We start from the raw sequence: 23,350 nt of genomic DNA, 5'->3' as shown, positions 1-23,350 counted from the left end.
AACAGTGAGAGGCCCACGTACCACAAAAAAAAAAAAAAAAGAAAGAAAGAAAAAAGGAAAGGGCAGAGGAACAGATTCTGCTCCCCTACAGCCTCCATAAATGAATGTAGCCCTGCCGACACTGTGATTTCAGTCCATGAGACCCAATTCAGACTTCTGCCTCGAAGAACTGTAAGACAGTACCTACTTATTGTTTTCACCCACCAACTTTATTATAATTTGTTACAGCAGCAATAGAAAACTAATACACATCTTTACCAGAAAATAATAAAAGACAAGGAGGAAAGGGGTGGAGTGGGAGGGATTGGGAGACTGGGATCGACACATATATGTTATTGATACTATGTATAAAATAGACAACTGATGGGAACATACTGTATAGCACAGGAAACTCTACCTAATGCACTGTGATAACCTAATGGGAGGAAAGTCCAAAAGGGAGGGGATATCTGTATGTGTATGGCTGATTCATTTTGTTGTGCAGTGGAGGCTAACACAACATTGTAAAGCAACCATACTCCAGTAAAAATTAATTTAAAAAAAAGAAAATAACAAAAACAATCGTAGTCGCTATTTCCTGATGGATCGCTATATGCCAGGAACTGTGCCAAGCACCTTACAAACTTTGTGTCATTAATTCCTAACCCTGACCCTTTGAGAGGAGGTATTATCCTAGTTTCATAGGCTGTGAGAGGGTTAGGTTGCATACACAGCTAACTGTCTATAGTGTCCAAGCTGGAATTGAAACCCAGGCCCACCAGACCCCCCAGAGGCTCTAACCACCTGCCATACTGCCCGCTCAGGGAGCCCTCTGTGCAGGGATTCTTCCCTAGTTCCAGCCCTTATCTTGGTGTCATCTCGTTAAATGAGACCCTACTCACTAAAATGGTAAACAATGCCCAGATGCCTGGAAAGGCGAACTCCATCCTTAAGGGACAATGCAAAACAGTTTGCATTAAGAGGGAAGAGGGAATATTTCTTGATTCCTCTCCCTCCATCCCACACTTTTCTCACAGGGACACTGCAGACGGGCTGACCCTCATCCCTTATCCCATTGTGATTTCTGGCCTCAAAAAAAGGGTCTTTCTTACACAGTGCTGGGCCAGTTTACCCCTTAGCCTCCTTGCAGGTTTGGAGGAGGGATGCCTGTTTGTGGATTCTGACCTGCTGCCAACTTGGGTGGCTTGCTGGAGGAGGGGTCCACGATTTTAAGATCCCAGGCCAGGGCTGATCCTTACTTTTAATGATCCCAGAAATCCAGGGCCCACAGAATCTGCTGAGATTCTGCAGTCATTTGAAGAATTCTCCCTGCTGCCGGCTTACCACTGTAGTCCCCAAAGCATTGCTGGAGTTTCTCTACCCAGAGTTTGGGGGTCTGCAGGCCTGCTTGGCTGAGCCATGGTCAAAGGAGGGCTCCCCTAAAGTGTTCCCTCCCTCCCCCTCGCTGTCTCCCCTCTGTGTCTTTTGAGCACTGTCATTTCCTAACATTCCCGCCATCACTGAGGAAGCCAAGGGGGCGGGGTTTGCCCTTCTTTTATCACTAATCGCACTTCATGCCATCTCTGGCTGCCAGTATTTGAGCCCTGTTGCCCCTGCATTCATGTGGTGGGCGTGGGGGACTAAAGATCTGTACCGCCGGTGTAAGGACCCCCAGTGGGATGTGGCCATGGCAGTGTAAAATAAACCAAATGAAAAGTTGGCTTTTTAGTCACGTGAGCCACATTCAAGTGCCTCCAGGTCCCACGTGGTTTGGGGCCACCCTATTGGAGAATGCAGACACTCTTCAGTAGATAGAGAACATTTCATCACTGCAGCGAGTTCTTTTGGGCAGCGCTGATATAGACCAGCTCATTTCTATTTCAAAAGGCAGCTGTGGAGTAAAGAGAAGACACGGGGTTTGCTGTAGAGGGACCCTAGGTCTAGTCAAAACTCCTGAGTTTCAGGGTTTTGTCTCTAAAATGAGGACGGTGTTCACACGTGCCTCACAGGACTGTCGTGAGGAGGGCCCAAGGTGACGGTAGGGAAAGGGCTTTATAAAGTACGGGACAGAGATAAATACACTGATTATTCTTGGGCCTGCAAGCCATTCAGGGCAATCCGGCCTCTACTCTAGCCCTCTGCAGTTCTCTTACCTTTATATTTAATTAACTAATAGTTAAGCCGTAACAGCTTAGAGTAACTATGTATAGTAAAAGAACAATTGTAAATTAAAAGAATGAAACATTAGGAAAGAAGGAAATGTAAGTTAGAATATGACGTGTAGAAAAGGGAGAAAATTGAGAACACAGATAAGGTCCTACATGGTTGCATATTTGCGTGGTATTTCAGCATTGAGATTCCTACTGGACTAAGTGAAAATGAACTTTGCCTTCCTGACCGTTCCCATAATATTTTGTCTTCATCTTGCCTTGCTTGGCTCAACCCGTTGATCTCTCTCTCTCTCTCTCTCTCCCCCCCCTCCCCTCTCTCCCTCTCTCCCTCCCTCTCTCCCTCCCTCTCTCTCTCTGTCTCTCTCTGTCTCTCTCTCTCCCTCTCCCTCCCTCTCTCTCTCTCCCTCCCTCTCTCTCCCCCTCCCCCCCTCCATCCCTCTGTCACCCCCAGCCCTCCCCTCTCTTCCTCTCTCATACTCCTGGCCTCTTTCTCACTGCCTCATAACTGCCTATTATACCCACTAGTGCCCCCAAGCGTTTTCCTAGTCCTGCATTCCAGGGTTATACTCATTTTCTTCAGATAAGAAGATGCCTCTAGCACAGTGCCCAGCATCAATGATCTTCATTGTGTTTCTTTTCCATCCCTTCCCCCCTTTCTTCTCCTGCCGGGGTGTAGCAAGAGAACACAAAGTAGGAGAGAGTGAAAGTCACTTTCATTTTAAAGCTCATCAAAGGAGCCTTAGAGGCAAACCTCTATTTCCGTGGTAACAGGACAATAATTACTGCATTGGCCTTTCCCAAGGGCCTCTTTTCTGCTGGTACCACTGGCTTCCTTTTTAAGTAAGAGCGGCTGCTTGTGGAATGGGTGGGCAGAGGCCACCTGTGCTGAATGGGGAGCAGTGCTGACAGGAAGCAAACCATCTGCACCTTAAGCCACAAAGGAATTCTCCCAGGGGGTTGTAACAAGAAGAGAAAGAATGGTCTGTGGAGTATCATTTCTCATCCATGCAGTGTTTTCACTTAAAAAAAAAAAAAAAGGAGAATAGTGGCCCCACGAGAACCCTCCACTCCCTTATTTTGCCTGACTTCATAGCTTTGTTCCAGGGTATGCCATAGGAGAAGCACAGCAGAGTGTGTGTGTGTTAGGGGACAGGGAGGACAATCACTCCCCCAAAGCACATTTTCCAGAAGTGGTGACTTTTCAGTAGTTGCTTAAAGGTAATTTGGAGACTTGATAGTTATCCAAAATATGGATGAGAAGACATCTAGCAATACAAAAGCAAGAGTGACAGGTCAAAGAGAAACAACCAGGTACTTCCCTGGCGGTCCAGTGGTTAAGACTTCACGCTTCCACTGCAGAGGGCATGGGTTCGATCCCTGGTCGGGGAGCTAAGATCCCATATGCCATGTGGCATGGCCAAAAAAAAAAAAAAGAAAAAGACCAAATGAGGCACCTTTTTCTGTGCTTCCTCCCCCAGAAACTTGAAGCATAGGCCCCCATCCCAAACTCAGAATCTGACTACGCCTGTGCCCTGCAACAGAAAATAACATCATGTGTTTTAATCCGAGTACCTGGGCCGGTCTTTGCATCAGTTACGATAGGCTAGGTTGTGCTGCATAACAAACACCTCCCAAAACCCACCCTCAGTATCTGGCCATTGCAGATCAGTGGGAAGCTACGTTGTACATCATTCTCACCCTAGGACCCAGGGTGCCAGAGAGGCGACTATTTAGAGCATTGACAATGTCCATGGCAAAGAGAAGACACACTGCCTCTTAAAGCTTCTGTCCAGGAATGGCCCCTGTAACTTCCACTCGTTTGTCATTGGCCGAAGGAAGTCAGGGGTCCACTTAAATTCAAAGGTGAAGAGAAGTACATTTTTGCCAGGTGCCTGTGAGAACAAAACATGTGGAGAACTCCTTAGTGACTATCATTGCTTTATTACATACAACTGGCAGCCTGAGCCTAATGCTGCCCCCACCCCACCACATTATATAACCAACTCTGAATCATGCATTTCATCACATATTCACTACATACCTATCAGATGCTGGGCACCATGGCACCTGGTCTGACTGATGGCCTCAGTCAGGGCGGGTGAGCCCATAGATGAGGAACCCACTGACTGAACTGGCTGAGGAATTTTAGACAATGCTATGGGTCAGTTGCATTTCAACAAAGTATTTGGCCTGTATCTTGATATGTGAGAGCTTATAGAAAATGCTGATGACTGTTTAGACAGAGCATCTCCCGTGCACCGGGCCCTGGGGATCCAAAGGTGAGTCAGGACATCGTCCCTGCTCCCTGCTCTCAGGAAGCTTGCAGTCAAATTGAGGGGAGAGGAGCCTTAATAAGCACTCCTAACACCATGTGCCAAGTGCCAAAGAGATTTGTGGGAACTGGAAGGACCAGGGGTATCCCTGAGGGCTAAATGTCATCCTACATTGGGAACTTGTCGTTACTGTAACGAAATGCAGGAAGTTTCTTTTCCTGTCAGTGATGATTTGAGAGATCCTTTAAAAATATTACCCAAGTGTCAAAATAGGCCTGCCTGTTTCATTATCCACTTGGGATTTTCCTTTTGTTTCCTTTAATATCCTTTGTCCTATTTGAAGAGCAGCCTAGCTGTGATTTCTGTGACTGAAATACAGGAGCTGATGAAATAAGCCTGGTGTAGAAGGAGCCCTTACACCGGCTGTAGAGAAGTGTTCCTGGTTAAGTGTAGCCTTTAGGCTGGTCATGCTGGACAGCTGTGCCAGCCGAGTTTCCGTTCAAGGTTACTTTGCATGTAAATGTATTTTCCCAAGGCTGCCTCTCCGAAGAGAAGCTTACCATGCAAGGCTGGGTGAGAGAGCGCCCTTCAGAGTCCCCAGCCGCAGCCCTCTCTCACTTTGCCAGTGAGGAAATCCAGGTCTGGGGAGATGGTGTGTGGTCCAGTGACTGCTCCGTCCTCCAGGCTTTGGGGAGCAAAGTCATCTCGGCGTGAGTTTGCAGAGCATGAACTCTGAGTAACTGATGAAAGTGCACATTATCTCTTTGGTAAGGATGAATGCAGTGCATGCAGTAAGGGAGGGAGCGCCCTAGGAATCAAGAGTCCTTGTCCTAGACCTGGTTCTGCCACCACTGAACATCTTGGGCAAGAGGCTTCCCCTCCCTGAACCCCTCGTTCCTTCATCCGTGCAGTCAGATCTGCCGATGTTTAAGGTCCTTGAGTTCCTGGGACTCGGTGTTCTTGTTTGTCATTTGAAGGACAGAGTTACAGAATGACTCGGGACTGTGACTCATCCACACAGGGCAGGGACCCCACGAACCTTTCTGCTCTGATGATCTCGATGACAGGTGTCGTCGTGCGATGGCGTTTCTATTAGGAGCGCAGTGCTCGTCCAGGGCCCCTGGTGTGTGCAGACCCAGCAGGCTGAGGGGCCCCTCTTCTTCCAGAGGAGAGAAAGCTTCCAAGTCCATCCTTACTGCACTTCAAAGCTAAGCCTCGAGGCACTTAGGGAGAGAGAGGCAGGTAGCAGTGTCGTGGATGGCAGGCACAGATGAATGCCCAGGGCTGAAGGACCGAATGAAATCTTGCAAAAGGGGAAGGCAGGGCAGACAGAGCTGTGACCGGGAGTGGTGGGGGTATGTACCTTTCTGACGCTTTGGAGAAAATCTATTACACGTGATAATGGATTTTGCTCTAACTTGGAGCCTCACCAAAGTTATATTAGAAGTTGCAGCTCATGGGATTGTAGTCTTATTTTCACTGAGATAAAATTCCAAGTGACTGATAAGCAGTGAATTGTATTTATTTTGGTGGGTGTTTTGACTCAGGATTTAATTAGACTTGGGAGGACATTGTTCCCTAAATCACCACTAGCAGCGGCCTCTGCCTGTCCAAAGGGGAGCGGGCGGCTTTGGGAATGAGCAGTGTCAGGGGGCTTGGAGGGACTTCGCTGCACTATGATTTTTCATGCAGTTGGCAGGCTTTGTGTGGTATGCCAGAGTCCTAGAGGGCAAAACTGGGAATGGGTTTATACAAGACCATGAGCTTTACGGATAAGGGAGCAGACTCTGAAAGGTGACATTCCTTCCCAAAGCCACAGTGCCATAGGGGCAAAGTTAGGATTTGAATTCACGTCTCTCTGGGCACAAAACCTTTGCTTTCCATCATCGTGCTCGCTTCCTCTTTGTTCAGAGGCTCAGTGCCATCCTTCCAGAAGGTGACCCTCACTGGGAGTCACATGAGTGATAGGTGAGCATCTCCTTAGTGCTTTGCGCCAGCTGAGGTGCTTGCTAAGGTGACAGCCTGGGGACCGCTGACCTTTGAGACAGTCCTCTTCCCAGCTCTCGTTTTTCCCATCTGGAGGCTGGGTCATAGGAATGCCAGAGACTGCGGCTCAGGCCAGGCTCTGCTGCTGCGGAGGGAACTCTAGCTGTTCCTTAAGAAGAATTTGGGGATGCTTCAAGCTGTGGGAGTCCTATTTTCCTCTGTAGGAACATTTAACTTCTTCAGTGCCAGAAACTCCAGCAGAGGCTTCAGAGTTGCCTTTGTCCTACTGGTCCCACCTGGTGACCTTCAGGGTCTGTCTTCTCCGGGAGTGGCCTCTGCCATAGACCCCTATGGCTTTTGTGTCTTGGGACTCAAGGAAAAGGAGGCCTGCTTCGTGCGCTCCAGCTGCAGCCCTGTTGTTTTCCCTTGTCCGCTGCGCACTTTGATTTATCCCCCTCATTAATCCGTGGTGCTGAGTTCTGTAAAATTGCCTGAAATGAGATCTGAGGAGTGACTCGGACATTTTGAGGGATGTTGCAGGATTGTGTGGAGGAGATTAAATGGGGACTGAAGGAAATGAAGTGGCTGCATGCCTCGGTGGGCTCGAAGCCCCTGACTCAAGGATTTCTGTCATCTCCTCTCTCCTTAGCTTACCCTGAGATTTGGGGAGAGGCACTCACAACCCCTCTGGTGGCAAAATGAGGCTTTAAAAAAAAAAAAACAAGCCTCCCTGGCTGCCTCTTTGGGCTTCCGGGACATGGACCCATGGGTAACCCACAAGGGTGCGGTAGTTGGAGCCCTAGAGGCGACTTGCAGCAGAATCGCCCGGCATCTTGGCTGGGCAGGACTCTCCTGTGTTGTCTTGTACAGGATACACAGGTGGCTGCAGAGGGTGAGTGCAGGGGCCACAGTGGGTGTCCTACCATCAGCCAGAAGCTGAGTACCATGCAGGCAGATGCTGGTAGATCTCCAGGTACCCTCTGCCTTGTTCTGTAGGAGCTCTTGCAGGGAGAAGGGATCATTTTTCCATTGTCAGTGTGGGAGCAGCTCGTGAGAGCTCTGGGTACACCAGGGATGGAGGTCCCTTGGGAGGCTGTCTAAACTCCTCCATAGGACTCTTGGCAGTTTGCAATCTGTGGTCCTGGTCTCTGAGCCTCATTGTCAGCAACAGCTACTCTTCTAGGTATTGTCCTAAATGCTTTGCATATTTGCTCTAACCTCCCGGGAGACCCAGTGAGGATTTATCCCCATTTCACAGTTGAGAAGTCCTGGGTCAGCGGGTCTAAGGGACTTGCCCAGGGGCACGTGGGCAGTGAGTGGCAGAGCTCAGATTCCAACCTGGTCTGTCGGACTCCAAAAACATGTTCTCCCTGGGGTACTGTGCTGCCCGTCTCTAAAAGAGGAGGGTGTGCCAGTGATGAGTAGTCCATGGACCCAGCTCTCTCCTGGAATAATCAGGAATAACCTCCTGGCTTCCCTTACCTCTGTAACCCCCACTCATGCTCCAGGACTGGCCCCAGCCCTGCCTTTCCTAGGAAGCCTCTTGGCCCTCTCCTCTCCTCCCCTAACCCCAGACAGGGTCCCCCGCGGGCCTCTCATCCATCCAGGGTCTCCCGGTTACCCATGTTTTGCTCCCTGGTAGCATGTAACATGACTTTGGAATTGCCTGCTTCCAGGTGTGGTCTCCCCCGCTAAACTAAAGGGAGGAACCGGAATGGTATCTTACTCTACTCAGCATTCCTGGACTCTGCACGGGCCTGGCATATACAGTAGTAGATGTTTGCTGTATAATTAATTTACAGTATCCTATGAATGATTAATAAGACTTGCTGAATATTTAGGTTTCCTCTCCTTTTCCATCCAGTCTATTGGCAAATCTTGGGCATAGTCCCTGCAAGTGATCTCTCAGATCTCTCTGCTTCTCACTGCCTCTCATCTGCCATCACAGGGGTCCAGGCTGCCATCACCTGTCATTGAGCTCCCACTGTGGCCTCCTGACTGGGCTCACTGTTTCCTCCATGGCCTTCGTGTGGGGCATTCTCCACCCAGCAGCCGTTGTGATCTTCGTAACACACACATCAGATCTCCTCTGCCCCCTGCCTATAACTTTACCTCAGTGGATTTCCACTGCACAGAGAATAGAATCCACACTTCTTACCATGGTCTCCAGGGTAGGGCATGTTCTAGTCCCTGCCTGTCTCTCTGGCCTCACCTCATTCCACTTTCCCCTCCCCAACTCATGCCTTCCTCTAGGCCCTTGAACTTGCCAAATGTCTCCCTTCAGGGCCTTTGCCTGTGCTATCCCTTGTGCCTGGAATGTGCTTCTCCCACTTCCCCCTTTCTTTTTATAAGGCTGACTCATTCTCATCCTTCAGGAATCTACTCAAACATCTCACCCATTTCTCAGGGAAGGTCCCTGACCACTCTCTGTAACGGTCTCAGCTGTTAGTGTCTTCTGGAGCATCCAGTCTGATTTTTTCACATCCCTATTTGCATTTGCGTTCATTTTTATTTATTTGTCTGTTATGTCTTTCCACTAGACTGTAAGTATCAGTGAAACATAAACTAGGTCAGTTCTGTTTTCAGGTGACTCTCCTTCCTAGCACAGTGCCTGGCTCAGAAGAGTGCTCATTACACATGTTCTTGAATGACTGTCTGGCTCTGTGATGCAGGGACCATATGCAAAATACTTAAAGCCAGTGAGGTGCAGGCACCAACCAACCAGAACAGGGCACTCACCAGTCAGAACAAGGGCAACAAGGCAGTGGCCAACCAGAACAGGCACTGACCAATCAGAATAGGGCACTGGCCAACCAGAACAGGCACTGACCAATCAGAATGAGGCATCAGTGGTGGTAAACAACCCTTACTGCCAACACAAATCGATTCTGGTGCTGGGGCTTATAGTGATCCATCCCACTCCGTCCTCATCCAGTCCTCAAGTTAAGTTAACCATGGCCCCAACCTGCATTCAAAAAATGGGTTTGTTGGTATCTAGGAGCTTCTCCTGTGTGAGACTGAATGGTTCGACCCAACCCACTATCTTTCCCGGAAAAAGGATTTCAAACCTGCAACCCCCGGACATGTTTAGACTCCAGCTTTGCTGCCTCCCAGCTACATGACAGAGATCAGTTAACTTAACCATCCTGAGCCCCCATGTCCTTGTCTATAAAATAAATAATAGGGCTTCCCTGGTGGCGCAGTGGTTGGGAATCCGCCTGCCGATGCAGGGGATGCAGGTTCGTGCCCCGGTCCGGGAAGATCCCACATGCCGCGGAGCGGCTGGGCCCGTGAGCCATGGCCGCTGAGCCTGCACGTCCGGAGCCTGTGCTCCGCAATGGGAGAGGCCACAACAGTGAGAGGCCCGCGTAGCGCAAAAACATAAATAAATAAATAGATAGATAGATAGATAGATAGATAGATAGATAGATAGATAGCCCACTTCCACTTCGTAGGGTTGCTGTGCAGAGTAAGTTAGAGTAGTGCAGGGGTAATGTCAGCACAGAGGCAGAGCCCAGTTAAACATCCTCCATAAACAGCAGCCAGTTTTGTTTTGTAAAGGATTAGAATACCAGTTGCACAGACGAGGAAAGAGAGACACAGGAAGGTTGAAGTGCCTAAGTTGGGGGTCCAGGATGGAAGTATAGGTCCTGCCAACCCCAGGTCCAGCACTGTGGCCACTTGCCCGCATCACTTCTGTGCCACAGCATACCCTTCTCTTCGTGATTCTGCTCTGGGGGACAGTCTCACTCAGCTCCTGTGCCCCTGCTTCTCCTATCCTTGGGGAACTCTGGCTGAAGAAAAAGCAGAAGGTATCATTTAAGGCCAGAGGCCCCCATGAGTCATTGCCAAAAGCTGTAGTAGTCAGCACACCCCACATCCTGGCAAGAGGCCCCACTCTTGAAACCAGCAGGCTGACCACAGCATAACAACATCAGAGGTGCAAACCTGTTAAAATCCCCAACAAAGGTCTTGAAACAGAACTTGAAAGGGTTTATGACCCTGTGGATTTAAATGTCTCTCGGAGCCAGGCTATAATTCCAGCTCTTCGTTTGGAAGTAAAGATCAGAGCCATAATTTGAGGAGGGCCTTAGAGCACACACCGATTATGTTTCAAGACACAAGCTGTGGGCTGTGCTGTGGGAGGGCCTGGGGTGCTAACCAGGCAGGGGGTATGGAGGGGAGGGGAACGGGGAGTAAAGCAGGGTGTCTAGCTGAGGCAATTAAATGTCCTTGCTTCTCACTTTAAACAGGGGCCCCGAGGTAGCCTCCCAGAGGGCTGTGCTCTTAATGATCTGGGATAAAGGGCTAGAGGGCAAAGCCAGCAAGCTGGTAGAGCTAATGCAGGCTCTGGCCTTGAATGTCCCTGCAGGAAGTCTGGAGCGGAGGGCCTCTGTCCATAAGCAGCACTTGTCATGCTAATGACCCAGCCACCATGCCAGTGCTGGTGCCACCAAGGTCAGCTCCCAGACTTCTGATTTGATGTCCACTGGGGCCAGAGAGCTGGGCCTCCTTTCAGCATTGCTCTTCCCACCGCTTCATGGCGTGTTCTCATGTGCTGTGTTTCCTGGCACAGTCCCTCTGCTCTCATGGCCACTGTCCTGTTACTCCACACGTCAGCCCGCGCGTAGCCGCAGTGATCCTCCCCAAATGCCGACCTGACCGCGCGTATCAGTGCATCACTCACCTGCTTAGAAGCATCTAGAGTTGTCCACCCAACCTCGGCCCCGACTGCCACACCAGCCTCACTTCCCACTTCATAATCCACATCACCAAACCTTTCACAGTTTCTAGCACGCTCCACGATCTTCTACGTCTCTGTGCCTTTGCCCATGGAAGGCCCTCTGCTCAGAATGCCCTCTCCTGGCCCTGCTTTGTGAGGCTAACTGACACATACACTTCTTTCAGCGTTAGGTTCCAATGTTTCCTTACTAGGCATCTCAGACAAAGTAAGTTTCTTTCCTGGGAGCTCCCAAAGGGCCCCATGCAATCCTTTAACTTCTAACAAAATCTTAACTGTTATTTTTTTCTATTATCTCTGTATTAAGCTTGAAGACAGGGATTATCTTACTTATCACTGGGTTTCCAGGACCTGATAATACAGTGTTTGGCACACAGTAGGTGCTCAGTCAGCACTTGTTAAACTGAACTCCTGTTTTAGCCAGATGAGTTATGTTTCCCCAGCTTGAGGCTTTGCCTTTTCACTGTGAACATGGTTGTTTTTCTCGCTCCCAGCACTGGTTCAGCCCTTAGCTGGGTGGGTGGCACAGAGTAGGTCTTCAGTGAAGGATCAGGTGCCAGCTTGACTGAAATGACTATAGTGTGACTGTCCCTTCCATCCAGTGGAGCGCTCACCAGGACTTAGCACGTGTAGGGTGCTGAGCTGACCCTGTGGGTACACAGGGGTCTGGAGTGGCGCCTTCTTTAAAAAAACCAAAGGCTTCTCCGTTATCGCAAAGACCAGGTCATGAGCAACTGAGGGAAAGGGCAGGGGACTGTCGATGCTTTCTGATTCAGAGGTCAGAACGAGAGCGCTAGAGCAGGATTCCTGGAGGAGAGGGGACTTTTAGGTGGATCTTGGAAAACAAGTGGGATATCTGAGTGGTGAGGAAGATAAAGGACAGTCCAGGTTGGGCAGGGAGGGAAATGGGACGGAGGGAAAGGAAGTCCCATCTCTGCAGGCTGTGTTTTCCAGGCTGGCTGGTGCTTTACTTGGATACCTAAAGCCTCATCTCTAGTAGCCATGTCCCACTGTGACCTTCAGAAGTCACCTCCCCCATCTCCAGGCTGTGTCAGAGGTCATCCCTGTGCCCTTCGAGAGGAGCCTTCGGAAAACAGACCCTGATAGACGCAATAGCTGACTTATCTGTAGATGCCCTGGGGCTTACCGTATTAGAACTGGCCACCTCCTAATAATTAAACACTACACAAACACCCAGTGACCGGGGCGTCCTGCCATAAATGGGTTGTAAACCAGGGGATGCAGCAGCTGTCCCACCAACTGGAGGGAAGGAGGCTGGAGAAATGCTTTCTGCCCTAAGCAACGAGCCCTCTGACATGCACCCAGAGAACAGACCCAGAACTTCACTGCAACAGGGAAGGAGGTGGGGGAGGGGAGCGGTGGGGTTCTGAGGTCACTGAGAGTGGAAAATAACAAGCACCTCCCTCCCCTCTCTTGTGCTAGGTGCATTAAGCTGTGCATTAGTGTGCATCACAGCCTGGCTGGTGAGTTCGGTGTTACAGTTGGGGAAATAGAGCTAGTAACTGATGGGGCTGGATTCACATGATGTTCCATTTCATCTGCGTACCCATCTATGAGGGGAAAACTATCACCACCACCTTCAAGTTAGATGATGCAACTGACTCAGAGAGGCTAGGTCATTTGTCTGGAGTCACACAGCAAGCAGGACTAGAACCCAGGTCATCTGACCTGGGTGCACAAGCCCTCTCCATTATTTCACATGACCACACACTGCCCCCAGCCACTCCCAAGGGTCAAGGGACTCAAAGGGCCAGGTGTGGGACATTGCCTCTCCTATCGGTACCCACTCACCACAATCTCTGAGTTAGCTCCACTTGAGTCCAACAGGTAAAAGAATCACACCTGCTTCTGCCTATTGCTTCTCCAGGAAGGAGGCCACTGGGCCCTATTGGTGGGAAAGGTAAGGGGCTCACGCCCAGCTGCCTGCACACACTCTTCCTAGTGGTTTAGAAGGGGCAGACCACGGCTGTGGGCGTGAAGCCTCTTGAGAGCCAGGGAGGAGAATGAAGCCCTCTTGCCTGGCGGGCTTAAATGTCCTTCAGAGGAACCTTGAGTTTCGGGGACACACGTTTCTAGGGTAATCCACACCTTCTTTGCACTCTGGTTTCCCTTCTGTGAAATGGGCGTGTGAAGTCCTGGTTTCTCCTCTCCCGTGCAGCTTGTTGCACCCCTAGGACAGGTGTGGCTCCGGCCTCAGCAGCCCACATTCTCCCTGCTCCCAATGAGGAAATGACCACCGGGTGCTAATGGAACATAAAACGATGTGCTCCAAGGGCAGTTTTGATGCTCTGATCAGGTTACAGTTAATTCTTTCAGAACCTCCTTCCCTGGGAGGCACACTTACTAGTCTCAGAAATTCCCTTTCCCTGCCCCAGGGCCTCCTTGTAACTTAAGGTGGTTCTGAAAGAAGATAGCATCTAAATCCACTGGGTTGATCTCCAGGCTACAAGCTTTAGCCCCCAGGCCGGCCTGCACTGGCCTCCCTCTTGTTCCAGATGCCACCAAATGGGCTTTGAGAAGTCAGCGTTTCTCATCTGCCTTTCTTTTCCTTTTCATGCTTCTTTGGATTCAAGACCTCAAACCTGAGGCAAAATGCAGTGGTTAAGAGCCGAGGAATAGCCTGTCACCCAAATAATTTGGCTGGGATAGCCCAAATCCCAGCTCAGCCACTTACTACCCAAATGACTTAGAGTAACTTAATCCAGATAATTAGAGGCCCTTCTTGGTGTTGTCGGCATGAGACCCACCAGTGAGAATCCCAGTAAACGAGAGCATTTATTCAGAAGGAAGATTTGGCTCCAAGGTAGGGCAGAAACAAAAGTGTCTTCTGATGCATCCCTGCTGGACGGTGAGCCTCTGCCAGTGGATACCCTCTCTGTCCGTCTTAACACTTTAACAGCCGGGGCCTGGAAGCCCCTGTGCTAGAAGCCCCATAAATGTTTGTGAAAATTTTCAATGCCAAGTGGTTCTGGTTATTTTTAATCATTCTTTAAAAGCAGAACAAGGGGAAATGAGCCCCGTGTGGGTTGAGAGCTGTTCAATTCAGAGAGGAACACAGCAAAGGGAACTGACATTTCTGAGCACTTCTGTGTGCCTGGCAGTGGGCTGAGGGCTGAGGATCTCACCTCGTTTTATCCTGCCAAACTCCTTCCTGCAAAGTCAGTGTGAGCTTTATTTTTTGTGTCAGGAAACTAAAATGAGGTGCAGAGAGGTGAACTTACCTGAGGTTAGACAGCTGGAGAAGCTGGGTTAATAATAGTAGCAGCAGTAATAGTAGTAGTAGCAGCAGTAGCAGTAATAGTGGTAGTAACAGCAGTAATAGTAGTAGAAGTAATAGCAGCAGTAATAGTAGCAGCAGCAGCAATAATAGTAGTAGTAGCAGCAGTAACAGTAGTAGAAGTAATAGCAGCAGTAATAGTAGCAGCAGCAGCAGTAATAGTAGTAGTAGCAGCAGTAATAGTAGTAGAAGTAATAGCAGCAGTAATAGTAGCAGCAGCAGCAGTAATAGTAGTAGAAGTAATAGCAGCGGTAATAGTAGTAGCAGTAGCAGTAATAGTAGTAGTAACCACAGTAATAGTAGAAGTAATAGCAGCAGTAATAGTAGTAGCAGCAGCAGTAATAGTAGTAGAAGTAATAGCAGCAGTAACAGTAGTAGCAGCAGCAGTAATAGTAGTAGTAGCAGCAACAGCTAACATTTATGTAGTACTTACTATGAGCCAGGCACTTTACTGAAATTTACTCACTTAATCCTCATGGGAATCCAGTGAGTTATGCTCATTTTACAGATGAGGAGACTGAGGTACAAAGAGGTTAAATAACCTGCACATAGTTGGAGGTGGAGCTGAGACTGGAACCCTGGTCTCCACAGACCATTTTTTTCTTGTCTCCCAGAAAGCGTTAGGAAGGATTTCGTAGAATACAGAAGAATTAGATTATTAAGTAAAATGGTGGCCCTTCCTTTCCTAGAGGTCTTTAAAATGAGACTCACTGTCCATATGCCCAGGGTGTGGGAAAGGAATTTTCCTGGAGGTGTAGGGCAAGGGTGTGGGAACCCGTGAGCCCCCCTGGGACCTAGCCACATCTCTCCAATCCTGACAGGGTTGGCAGTATTCTTGTCACTGAAGAAACTGGTCTGCCCTTCTCCAGAGTGAAATGACAGGTTGGAAAAGGCTGTGAGAGTCTAAATTTAGCCAGCAGAACGTATTCATGGTCACCAGGAAAAGATAGGTTTGACAGGTTGGCTGGAGGACAGAAGCCGGTCCTTGAAGAAATCAGTTCTCCCTTGGAAGGTAAGTCAGATTCAGTATTTATCTCCACTGAGCCTGCTGTGTGAGCCGTGGATCAGGGGCTGCAGCAGGAGCACCGAGGGGTGGGAACCAGGAGGTACAGCCGCCTCCTCGCCAGGGCTTCTGCTGTGGTCGTCTGCCCAGATCAGCCAGCATTAGAGTAACCGCCTACTATGCCCACCCGCACGCTTTGGATCATTTGCTTTATGGTGCTGGTGAGAATTTGTCAAAGTGTTTTATGTCCACAAAATGGGCGAACATCATCATTATGCTTTACTTCTTGCGCTAGTCTTAGGAGATGAGTCAGTTGGGGGGTGCTGTTTTGTGGCGGCGGGGGAGCAGAGCCCAGATGTTTCAGAAATCTCAGTCTGTGTGTTTTAAGCTTAAATCAGTTAGTCTGCTTTGCCATTACTACGTAGGCCTCCTTATTTAAATGTGTATTGAAATGTTCAATTTTCTCTCGTAGTGAATTTTCATTTTCACTAAAGTGGGTGTGTCTGTCTTCATTTGTATCTGTGTCTTTTCTCTCTCACCTTTATTGTCCTTTCCTCAGCTACTTCCTGAGGTTCACAACCTTCCAGAGCTTTCCCTGCCCCCTGACAGCCAACAAAGATTTCAGGGACACAAGCAGAGCATGCTTACAAATCAGCACCTTCAGCGCTACCCTTAGGACTCTGCTCAGGCAAAGATAGAGGCAGAGAAGAAAATCATTCACACCACGCCGTGTCCACGCGGCAGCCAACGCGCTCTGGAAGAGAAGTTCGCCAGTGTGGGAGAGGACTAAATTTAGACTTGTGTATTTCTTTTTCTGCTGCTTGTGTCTTTGATCTACTTGGCAGTTGAAAATTGAAGTTCCTCAGATCTTTTTTCCCCTGGTTATTTTCTAGATAAACCATTTGCACAGAACAGTATGTGTGCCTGCACATGCTTAATTTCCCTGGCATCTGATAAATGTTTTGAAATAGGGTAATGCTGGAAGCACTTTACATTACCTTAAAGTGCTTTGCGTAAATAGAATTGATTCTTTTCCTCGACTGCTGTGATGTTACTGCTTTTTTTTTAAATGGATAAGAGCACTCTAACTAGCTTCCCTTCTTATCACTTCCATCCTGTTCAACCATCTTTTCTGTTCCTTCCTGCAGCATTTGCTGGCAAATGAGATTTCATGGCCCTGCATGGCTGCACAGGTGTCTGTGAGACCTCCCTAACTGTGGGATGGGAATTTGGAACCCTTTGTCTGTAAGAAGAGAGACAGGGGGTGGGGGGTAGTAAAGCAAAACATGGGTTGGGGGCTGGAGATCTGAGGTCCCACCTTGGATCTGTCACTAAACTTTGTGTTCTCATGCAAGTTACTTCCTCTCCGCCTGAGCTCACCCATAAAATAAGGGAATTCAGCCACATAGCACCTAAGTTTCTTTTCAGATCCAAACTTCTAGGGTGACCTCAGTTCATCAGATAAGACAACCCTGTATGAGATTCGGGGTTAGGTAATTGCAAATGAATTGCATGGAGGTAGCTGCTCGTTGAACTCAGTGAAGTCTGAACAGCATCTCCAGAACTTGCAACAGATGAGCTGTGAGATCATGGTGGGACTTGGAGCTTCCATGGACTAGACATAATAATTTTTAAAATGCTGGGTTTGTCAAAGAAATCACACAAGATGCAAGCAACGGCGGGAGATTTCTAAACTGTGAAATATAGCTGGGTAACTTCCCTTTGTTATATCTGCAGCCCTGCTTCCCATAGCTTTTCCAGAAGCAATGAATGTGTCTCAGGATAAAGTTCACACTCTGTTACTAGGCTTACTGTGAGCTCTGGCCCCATTATTTCCTGACCCTTCTTCCCCTCTCTGCATCCACACTGATCTCCAAACCGTTCCCCCAAAACTATCCTCTCTCTTGTTTCATAGCCTTTGCAGAGCCTGTACTCTTGACCTACAATGCTCCCCTCCGTCCCACCCACAGCTTGGTTCTTATCCTTAAAGGCTCACATTAAGTGTCACCTCCTCCAGGAAGCCTTCCCTGACCACACCAACTCCCAAGACCAGATTAGCTGACCCTCCTATTTGCTTCCATAGTATCCTAGAACTGTTCCTTATCAGAGCACCAAACACATAATATTATAAATGTCAGCTACTCTCCTGTCACCTCATTTATGCACAAAGCATCTTGAGGACAAGGGCCTGTCTTACCACCATCGTATCCTCATTCCCCAGGCCAAATGACAGACTGCCCAGACAGGTAGGTGAGCTCCAGCTCACACAGCTCAGCTTGTTCTTGGAGCCGGAATTCACTCCCAAGGCTACCTGTCTCCAAATCCTACCTCTTTTCCACTCTAAGACTTCTCACCTTAACCCCGTCTTCCCCTGACTATGACAACCCTCCTCTCTCGAGACATCTTCTATGATCTCATAAGAAACAAATAGTGGGGAAAAATGGCATTTGTGTCTCAGACATTGATTTAGAGCCTCACAAGACTGCCCCGTGTATAAGACCAGACATGAGAAAACTTCTGTCGATTGACTTAAACAGCGCAGGGCCTGCTGTGCTCATGGGGGCTCAATAACAGTGAGGTTGCTTTCCCCCCAGAGTTTGCCACAATCTTCCCGTCCCAGATGCATTTGTGAGATAAGTACATCAGGCACTTTTTTGGTTGGTTGGTTGGTGTGTGTGTGTGTGTGTGTGTGTGTGTGTGTGTGTGTGTATGAGTGTGTGTGTGAGTTTAGAAATTCAAACATGCCTTCTTCCTCTTGGATTCCAAAAGCTTTAAATGTCCTTGGACTTTGAAGAAAGGGACCCAAGTCTGTAATTTGTGTCCAGCCGTGGCTCTTATCAGAACACAGACATGCCTCTCAATACTGCTAATAGCAGTTCTACACTGGGTGATGTGGACTCAAACTTCGTGCTGTGACTGGTAACCTATTTTATAGCATTGGCTACATAGGATACATTACGGTATCTTCCAGGCAGCTGCTCTTTAGGTAAATTAATACCTGGTGTCTTTTTCCTTCTCGAGGAATCTTTAAGTACTGTAACAGAGGCTTTCATTTAAGGCTGTGCAAGGCTTATTTCACCAGATTGCTATTTGGAAGTTCTAACAAAACACCTTTATGAATAGTGGCTGTAATACCTTTAATCTACTAAACTTCCTGACTTTTTAAACCAAGTGGATTGCTAAGAATGAAACCAGACTTTCCCGTCTCTCTTCCTCTCCCCAGCTCTGCTTGTGCATCTTCAGAACCGAGGCGCTGGGGTGCAAATTCTTTCATGTTATTAAGGCACTGAACTAGAAAAGACCAGGAAACACCATGCCATTTCTCCAGACTCCAGGTTTTGTAATTACCTGGCCTGACCCACAGCGTTTTTTAAAAAACAAGTTTGGGTGAGGTTTCCGTTTCTCATTAAAGCTTAGGATTTAAATAGAAAATTAAAGGTGATTTTCTTCCTTCCTTATTAAAGAAAAAACCAAACATTTTATTTTGGAAAAACAGAAAATACAGATAAGCAAACAGTAGGGAAAAAAGCAAAATGTCATCATAACATATGACCCAGTGAGATTCACTCTTAGCACCCTGGTGACTCCCAGACTTTTTTCTATGCATGTAACCACTTACACATTTCATTTTTGAAAAAAATCAAAAATTTCTTGAGCACTCGCTACGAGCCAGACATTGTTCTATGCTCTTTACATATATTGATTCATGTAATTTTTACAGTAACTCTAGAGAAGGGACCCATCATATGTTGCTTAAGCAACATGTCCAAAGTCAGGCAGCTGGAAGTGGCAGAAACAGGCCACTTGTGACTCTGTAGTCTTTCATTTTAACTGCTACGCTCTATAACCTCTAAAAATGGAAAGGGTTTTATCGTCTACTTTTGTAGTTTGACACTACTGCCTGAGCATCTTTTTTTTTATATCAGGATCCACCAGCATCACTTTTGATGGCCACACAGTTTTCCATTCTATAGTGGAGCCACAGTTCGATTAACTCTTTCCCCACTAAAGGTTTTTCAGGGCGTCCCACTCCTTTTGTCATTACAAGCAACAATGCAAAGACCATTCTTGGAGCTAAATGTATGCGTGCTAGTGTGAGTTGCAAATAAAGACTGTATTCTATATTTTCCTTATAATTCTGACATTTGTGTGTGCAGATGATGCCCTTGGGGCCCTGTTAGAAGAACGTAGTCTTGAGTATGTTCCGGCTACTGGGGATGGGGCTGCCCTGAACCATTCACACACTTTTTGTCTCCACACTCCATTGTTCCTGGTACCACGTCTGGGAGAAGGTTGGCTGAAGAATGGAGTTTCTGTCTGGGCCCAGCCAGCTGCCTGCAGCTGAACCTACAAATTTAGTGTCAGTTTGCACTGTGCTCTGAATTGAATGAGAGTGCTCATCTTTCTCTCTGAACTCAAATGAAAATACAGAAGTGGGATCTACCATGATGTCACCCACCCTTGGAGTCAACTACTCCTGTAGAGAGGGAGAGAAGAAGGGAAGAAAATAAAGGGCCCGTGGGTATAGGTTGTTGTCAGTGTACTTAATACTCGAGCAGTGAAGTGGCTATTGGTGAGGTGAAGAAAATTGTCCCCAGCGGGCCAAGTACCAGGCTCAAGGCCAAAATTCAGAGGTGATGAGGGTGGTTTCAACTGGAGCTCTGCTTAGTAGGGCCTTTACCAGCAGTGTGGCCTTGGGTAAGTTACTTAACCCACTGCTTCTCAACATCCTCATATATATTAGGGATAACAATCCCTAGTATGTGGGGGCTTATACCTACTATATAGGGAATGTCAGAAGGATAAAATAAGACCAGAGAATTTAGCGCAATAACTGCCATGATAAGACTTCAATAAAAATGAGAGCTTAAAAAAAAAATCCTTGAAAGGACCCTGACTTATGAGTCAGGCCGACTTGTTCTTTAGCACTTATTAGCTATCTGTCCTTCAGCAACGTAGCTCACCTTTTAGAGGTGTAGATCATGTGTGAGTCGGGGACAATAAAATCTATCTTACTAGAGTATTTTGAGTTTTGATATCAAAAGTGTACATCCCTGGCACACAGCTGGTTTTCAGTACCCATAGCAAAATTTGTAAGCACTTACTATGTGCTAATCACTCTGTTTTATTTCTCTTCCCTCATTCAAAACAGTTTTTCTCTTAGAGACTGATGGTCAGATGGAAGGAGTTTAATTCTTAACCAATCTGTAACTTTTCAGCTAGTCACCCCACTAGGCAAATACCTAGAATAAGTTGGGCTCTTTGCCAAACGTTTTTTTTCCCTTTGACTCAGACAAGATTGTGGTTTAGAGATTGTGAATCTATTTTATAGTCCCTATAAACTCAGGAGGGAAACAATGAAATACCAAGCTAAGGGACAGGACAGCTTTTTTTTTTTTTTAAATAAATTCATTTATTTATTTTATTTTTCTTGTGTTGGGTCCCCATTGCTGCGCACGGGCTTTCTCTAGTTGCGGCGAGTGGGAGCTACTCTTCGTTGTGGTGCGCGGGCTTCTCATTGCGGTGGCTTCTCTTGTTACGGAGCACGGGCTCTAGGCGTGCAGGCTTCAGTAGTTGTGACTCAGGGGCTTTGTGGCTCACGGGCTTAGTTGCTCCGTGGCATGTGGGATCTTCCCGGACCAGAGGTTGAACCCATGTCCCCTGCATTGGCAGGCGGATTCTTAACCACTGCACCACCAGGGAAGTCCCAGGACAGCTTTTCTTATAAGGGACTCAGGGTTGTAGTAAGGGTTGCATGGGATGAGGTATTTACAGCATTAGAGACAACACCTGACACCTAGAAAGTCTGCAGGAAATTCAGGGGCTGAGGACTCAGAGGGAGCATGAGTCAAATTCGCCAGACAAATGAATTTTCTTTCAAAACGGGATTTCAGTGGGAGATCTAAGGGTGTAGCCTTATAAAAACGTTCATGCTTGGAGGGGTCTTCGAGAACCTCTGGGGTGGCAGTCGGCTCGCCGAACAGGCACGCAATCTGAGCCATCGTCAGGCAGTGATTTGGCTGAACCCGGCCCTGGTCAGTGTTTTCTCCACTGCTTTGCAGGGCACTTCCAGCGTGAGAGCTGAGTGACCCAGGGCCAGAGGGAGCACCTTGGGTGCATGGAGTAACAAGTGAGTAATGTGAGACTAGAGTCTGCCGACCGCTGGCTTCCATCCCAGCCAGCTCACGGCTGTCCCTGATTAGCACCTATTCCAGCCTCTCCCCCCGCCCCCCATCGCCCCCCCCCCGCTCATTATCTCACCACCCTGCACTGGACATACTCAAGGATGTCCTTGCAGCTGGAGCCACGTGAAAAAAAGCCAAAGAGTGGCTTTGAAATATTTTATTCATTACCCATCCATCTTCATAGAGATAGATAATAGTCCAGCTGCAAAAATAAATATTTGAACTCTTGGGAGTCTCCCTATGCACCCATAACAGCATCATCAAAATACAACCCCTTATGGCCAATGGTATTATTTTAAATTTCCTTTATTTTGTTTGTTTGTTTGTTTTTCGAAAGACCAAATTGCCATGTGGATTTGCTTCTTTGGTTTTTTGTTTTTGTTTTAAATATTTTCTTCCAAATAACCAGGTTTATTACCATGATCAGAGTTGCAGGAAGCCCTAACTCTAAATTGATCCCTAAACACCAGATGAACTAACTTTCTTATCTGCTGTTACTCCTTATTGGCCGTGGGGACAATGACAGGAATCTTTGTGGCCGTTGTATATTAGCCAAGGATGTTTGGGATGGGGTTTATGGGATAATCTCATTTTATTATGTGGAAAGCTATATATAAATAGGCACAAAATTAAAATTTTTCACCAAACTGTCAACTTTTAGCATTGCACAGCATTCCTGTACAGCCAGCCTAGGCACAGGTTTTTCTGACTTTATAAGCAGTAGTCTTCTCTTCTCCCCTCTGATGTGCTCCCACAGCTTACTTTCATGGCATGTATCATGGTTTGCAATTAAATGTATTTGTTTTCTATTTGATTGCCTGACATCCCCACAAACACCACACTATAAGCTCCATGAGGGGGAGAGTGAGACCTTTGCTCTTTTGCATACCACTGTTTACCCAGCACAATGCCTGGCACATAAAAGTCAGCACCCGGCCAATATTTTAAAGAGAACAGTCACTGGGAATATAGTAGAAGACATGATATCATAGAATTTGGTGGAAGGGTAGATCTAAATAGGACCAAGTCCAAAGTATTAGAAGCAGCTAAAGGATAACCTGTTAGTGACATCTGTTGGCACAGTGACCTGGAAATGTTTGCTACTCTGAGCACGTGGAGTTATGGAAACTGAACAGGATTTGCCATCTGAAGGCACGGGCTTCAATCTGTCCCTTAGTACTTGTATGACTATGAGCAAGTCGTCTAGGTTATCTGAGTTCCAGTTTGTTTTTCTGTAACGTAAGGATAATAATACTTGTTGGCACAGTTGGGAGAATTAAATGAGATTTATAGGCAGTAAAGTATGTAAATCTGAATTATCGTTGTCATTGAAAATAACTTTGGCCTCATGTATCCTTTGTTGAAAATGCTGCCTTTTGGGAGTTGGTTTGTAGTTAGTTGGCACCCTGTTAGAAGAGGCATCTCTGGCACTTCCCTGGTGGCGCAGTGGTTAAGAATCCACCTGCCATTGCGGGGGACATGGGTTCGAGCCCTGGTCCGGGAAGATCCCACATGCCGTGGAACAACTAAGCCCGTGCACCACAACTACTGGGCCTGCGCTCTAGAGCCCGCGAGTCACAACTACTGAGCCCAAGTGCCACAGCTACTGAACCCCGCATGCCTAGAGCCTGTGCTCTGCAACAAGAGAAGCCACCACAATGAGAAGCCCGCGCACCGCAACTAAGAGTAGCCCCCGCTCACCGCAACTAGAGAA

General features: G+C 47.7%; 1 protein-coding gene across 8 annotated transcripts in view; it reads left to right on the top strand.

The window, feature by feature from the left end:
- NAV2 (neuron navigator 2) overlaps positions 1-23,350 on the top strand; it is a 770,197-nt gene that overhangs the window by 650,603 nt on the left and 96,244 nt on the right. The gene's annotated exons all lie outside the window — the stretch shown is intronic.

The sequence above is a fragment of the Mesoplodon bidens genome, assembly GCF_964165515.1.
Source record: "Mesoplodon bidens genome assembly, chromosome: 7".
Lineage (NCBI taxonomy): Eukaryota > Metazoa > Chordata > Mammalia > Artiodactyla > Ziphiidae > Mesoplodon > Mesoplodon bidens.
This window is presented reverse-complemented; position numbering and strand designations above follow the sequence as displayed.